Raw genomic sequence first — 6,000 nt, forward strand, 5'->3', positions numbered from 1 at the left:
CCGCTCTGTTGGTCTTATCGTAATGATATATAGCCTTCATCTATAAATGGGCTATCAAATACCAAAAGAATGTTTCAAATCGGACCAGTAGTTCTTGAGATTAGCGCGTTCAAACAAACAAACAAACTATTCAGCTTTACAATATTAGTATACATGATTTGAGCTATCTACACTTTTTACCGCTTAATGACTCCTCTTGTCAATAGCACCACAGATTACCAAATAGTTACTATCCATACTTCCATACTAAAATTATAAATGCGAAAGTAACTCTGTCTGTCTGTATGTTACTCAATCACGCCTAAACTACTGAACCAATTTGCATGAAATTTGGTATGGAGATATTTTGATACCCGAGAAAGGACATAGACTACCTTTAATTGCGAAATATGTACCACGGGCGGAGCCGGGGCGGACCTCTAGTATATAATAAAGTACTTATTTGTACAAGGAAAGTCTGTAGCGATTAAGAAGACTATTTGTCTAGACGGTTTATAAATAGACTGTACAGGTTATATTGTTGGATATTCAATTGGCGTGAAAGATAATACGTTTAACCTTGACTCGCTTGTGTGAATAGATATTGATGACACGTTTGTATTGCTTTTGAATGGGAATAAATAGATAGTCTATTTTGTTTCATTAGAAAGAATATTTTTAGATACGCACATGACATACGAATATAGTGTTAACAAAAAAAACCATCTTATAATATAAAAATGAATCCCAAAATGTGTTGGTAAGCGCATAACTTGAGAACGGCTTAACCGATTTCGATAATTCTTTTTTTATAATATTCCTTGAAGTTCGAGGATGGTTCTTATGTAGAGAAAACGTGAATATGTACCATGGTCGAAGCCGGGGCGGACCGCTAGTTATTTATAAGAATTCACAAATAAATGTATTGATTATATAAAGAGACAAAATCTTGTTATGTTTCGATTTTAAATAAATTTTCTTGAATAAATGCTCTTTAAAAAAGGATAAATTTTGTTTATTTTGTTCAATCAAAATATAAGGAGAGCATATTACCATCATAATAAATGCATAAAATGACAATTATGGACTAATATTAAGAATTTATTTACATTCTTTTTAATGTATTTCTATACTTAATTCATCAATGAAAGAAAAAATACAAGTACATATATTCGATTAAATATTATAAAACATCCTGATGTTTATTATACAATCAAATGACGGAGGAAAAACATACGTACGCAGAAAAGCGTTTCGGGAACTCGCGCATTCGAATTTTAAATGGAGCAATTTGATTGGTAAACACCGCCGCCATTACACTCTCTCAGCTTTTTTCTGCGAAAACGACGTTTTTATTTGTATTATAGATGATAATGCATTGAAACCATTTGTTATTCTCATTTCTGGTATATTTTTACAAATTTGTTCAACGAAGAAAACAAAAATAATCATTCAGCGTATATAGTTCATAGATGTTTTTGAAACTATGTACCTATAGCGAATATAAACATGATTTTCTATAGGTTTTATTCTGTGGAATTACTATTTTAGTAATATATTATACTAGCTGTGTCCCGCGGTTTCAAACGCAATGCTCCGCTCCTGTGGGTTTTAGCGTGATGTTATATAGTATATAGCCTTCCTCGATAAATAGGCTATCTAAAACCGAAATAATTTTTCAAATCGGACCAGTAGTTCCTGAGATTAGCGCGTTCAAACAAACAAACAAACTTTCTAATATTAAGTATAGATGAGGAGTATATGAGGAAATAATATCTACTGCTTTAAGACATCATGATAACCTGTTGTCATAATATAATATACCACGTTATATAGAAACGATACATAACACTTGCTATATACAGGTTTTAAATTGGTTCATTAGTACGTTAAATGAACTATCAATTGGAGAAGCGATTGTTTGTACACGACTGCGATGGAAACAAATACTGTATTGAGACAGCTGTAATTAGTTAAGGCGATGTGGTTTTCATGTGTAAATTATTGGGAATAAAATATGTAGAAATATACGAATGGTTATTTAGAACGTTGTTATTATAGTCTGATATAGTAATATTATGTAGGTATTATAGATTAAAATATGTAGACTCTACTGGTTAAGAGATTGAATGTAATTATTCCCTGAAAATATGCAAACGTAAATACGTAAAAGAACAAACATAAAATAATGTTCAATAAATTCAATATCAATTCAATAATGTTTCAAGTAAATAATAATTTCAATAATTTTACAGGTTAATAATTTACATTTCAAAATGTATCAAAAGCTGTAGATTGACGTGTTTTCATATATATCACAAATTACAAGTGAAGTTAAAAGACACATCGGAATACTATGTGTTTTTGTAGCTCATTTTCAACTTACCGTGCCTTTACCATTCAGCGATGTCAAAATATGTACCACTCGATCAGAGTTTTTTTTTTTCATCATCATAGCTTTATGAATTTTTTGGAATGTTGCACTTTCCTGCAAATATAGATAGAGAACACAAGACGCTTGAAAACTTGAGCAAGTGTTAACCATGCTACGAAATATAGTGTTATATTTGTTTATAATAACAGCTTTAGAATATTATTTATAAAAATCGGTAAAAATAACCTTTAACAACAGCTACTTCGCCTTAACCGATAATCACATAGCGTTTCCATTCAGGAATTGGAAATGGACTTTGTTGTTTTTCACTGTCGTTTTAAAATTATTGTGTTTCGGTGCAAATTGGGAAGTGACTTACAATGAAGTAGGATGTATTTTTATGTTCATTAGCTTTGTTGGTTTTAGTGTGTGTATGAAGGAATTAGTCAGATTAACTAAATTAAATTAATGCAATTATAATGTAAAAAAACTGCTTCCCCTTAAATTAATCAGTAATCTTACATGTAGTAGCGTTAGCTACTAGTATTCTGTGCTTATAGGAAAAATTCAATACAAATATTAGTTTTTTAATACTTTACAAACGATTCAACGCTTAAGTATATTGTTATGAATTTAATATATTTATGATTTTCTATTAAAAATAATCAAAACACAAAGCTATCTTTTCATAATCTAATTACATTTTTCTTTCAATATTATCAATAAGGAAATAAATAAAGTAACGGCCGACAACTGCCGCAAAGGGCCTTCAGTCTCGGAAAACATAATTTCCGTCTAAGAAACATCGCGACAATTTATTTCTGGCTCTCTTACCATTAAATCTCTTATTACAAAGCGTATGTCATAGATTAATAATACAGATACTCCATTTAAGTTTTATCTTCTGCAATTTGGTTTTACCCTTTGGATTTTCTGTAAGATTGATACTATAAAATAATTGGGGCTTAATCTAAAAGGGTAATAAATAGAGAAGTAGAGGAGTATTAATTTTATTATAAGACTATTATGACAATTTTTATTTCTTGTTATCTCCACACATATTATTATCGTTTATTTCAGTTTATTGGGCATTTATACTATCACTTTCTTTTTTGTGTCTTATTTGGTAGTATCGTTTATAAATTAAGAAACCTAATACTTACCTTTTTTAACAATGCATAAGAGCATTTAAAATAAGTTTACATGAACAAACAAATGTATGACTCTGAATAAAGCACCCTCTATTATTAGCATATTCTTTGAATCAAGTTCCTTCGCCTATTGCGGTTCTTTCTAGCGTATGATACGCAGGGAGTTGTGTATATTTATTGTTATTTATATTACTGTTACATGGGTTTATTCAGTGTACACAATATGTAGAATGGTAATTGAGCTCATAATGAATGCAGAATCAGTATAAAGACTGGAGTAATGAGCTTTGAGTAAGAAAAATCGTTGAGCAAATCGTTTAAATTTAGGTTTTAGATGTGATTTTTTCTTGATTGTTTACGTGTGTGTGCGTTTATTTGTTGAGATATTTGTATTTATATGCAATTAAAATTGATATTAAAGAAAAACTTTGAATTTGATATTTAATAAGCTACATTACCTACATTTCCTACACGCTTGGCATTACACAATATTTGAAACAGCCCCGTCCCTGCAAAGATAAACCTCTTTGCTTGTAGTTAACAATTTTATTTAGATAAATAACAATTAACTAAAATACTAATTGTCAATAGCAGGTATATAAAAGGCATATAAAAGGCCTTATAAACCAAAAATAAATAAAACAATGTAATTATCACACAAATAAATCTAATAAGGCTTAATTTAAAAACTCTACTTTAACATATACAAGCATAATAATAACCTACCTATACAGTTACCTTACGCTTTACTAAATAGGTACATAAAACTATAACTACCGAAAATAGTGCCAAAATAATAACAGTCAACAATCAGAAATCTCTGCCACAGAATAACCGGGCAAAGTCACATACCGTGATAGTTTATATATGACCGCTAATCCTTTAAAACGGAATTTAATTACCGAATTATTTAAAAACACTACCACACTTAACACGGCAGCATTAAACTGACCTCACTATAAAATTAGACTATATAAAACTACAATTATCGAAAATAGTACCAAAATAATAACCGTGAACAATCAGAAATCTCTGCCACAGAATAACCGGGCAAAGTCACATACCGTGATAGTTTATATATGACCGCTAATCCTTTAAAACGGAATTTAATTACCGAATTATTTAAAAACACTACCACACTTAACACGGCAGCATTAAACTGACCTCACTATAAAATTAGACTATATAAAACTACAATTATCGAAAATAGTACCAAAATAATAACCGTGAACAATCAGAAATCTCTGCCACAGAATAACCGGGCAAAGTCACATACCGTGATAGTTTATATGGCCGCTAATCCTTTAAAACGGTAGATAGTGCTTTGAAATTGCACTGGCCGTGATTCAGTAGCGAGGTTTAGGCGTAATCCAGTAATATTGGGTTGCCGTTGAATGCACAATTTTGGATAAACGTTGATTATTATAAGCTTCGAATAGTGTTGTTATGTATTCGTTATTCATTTATACTAAATCAGCTAGTTACTATTTCAAATCTCTAAAAGATTTCAACGCAAATCGTGTTTTTGTTTGTGCAATGAAAAAAATATTGTTACCACTTCGCAAACATTTGTCTAAATTTACATAACCTTTCTTTGTTGTTTCTATTACAATAGAGGTCACAAAATAATTGGATTATTAAATATATTGCATATATCGAAATTAGAATCTAACAGTTTTGGATATTGTGAAACTGAAGATCGGTCTGATCAATTTATTTAAATGGTAACCTAAAAACCTATTTCACATTAATATTATGTTTTAAAAAAGTAAGAGAATCTTATCAATAAAAATACAGATAATACAACACTATCCTACTATATAGTGATGGTATGTCATCACTACAGTGTAAAACAAAGTCGCTTTCTCTGGTCCCTATGTCACTTTGTCCCTTTGTATGCTTAAATCTTTAAAACTACCCAACGGATTTTGATGCGGTTTTTTTTAATAGATAGAGTGATTCAAGAGGAAGGTTTAAATATATATTTTATTAGGTTTAAAGCGGGCGAAGCCGTGGGCGGTAAGCTAGTAATAACTAAAGAGCTTTACGTATGTCTTAATTCTTTGCTTGAACAAATTATACCCTGTAAAATATTCCTCTATCGTAAGCCTATAATATTATTTACTGTTATATTATAACTAAAATAATTGTAGCGTGAAGCAACATTTTTCCTCAAACGATTTCGTGGTAGAGATATTATTTACGACAAAATATCCTTATAATTTTTGCTATTTATAAACCCCCAATATTTGTCTATATTTCACATTGAAAATAACGTTTTTGTTTCATTAATTTAATCATGAAATATGTGTTCCTACTAATATTATAAATACAAACGTTTGTAGTTTTGTTTGTTTGTTACTCCTTCACGCAAAACTGCTGGACCGATTTTCACCGATTTTTTATTTTATTTGGCACACACATAAGGGGAAACTTGGATTAGCACATAGGATAGTTTCTATTCTGAAAATGCCACAGAAACGGGAACAATGCGGG

Source organism: Colias croceus, chromosome 25, assembly GCF_905220415.1.
Source record: "Colias croceus chromosome 25, ilColCroc2.1".
Taxonomy (NCBI): Eukaryota; Metazoa; Arthropoda; class Insecta; order Lepidoptera; family Pieridae; genus Colias; species Colias croceus.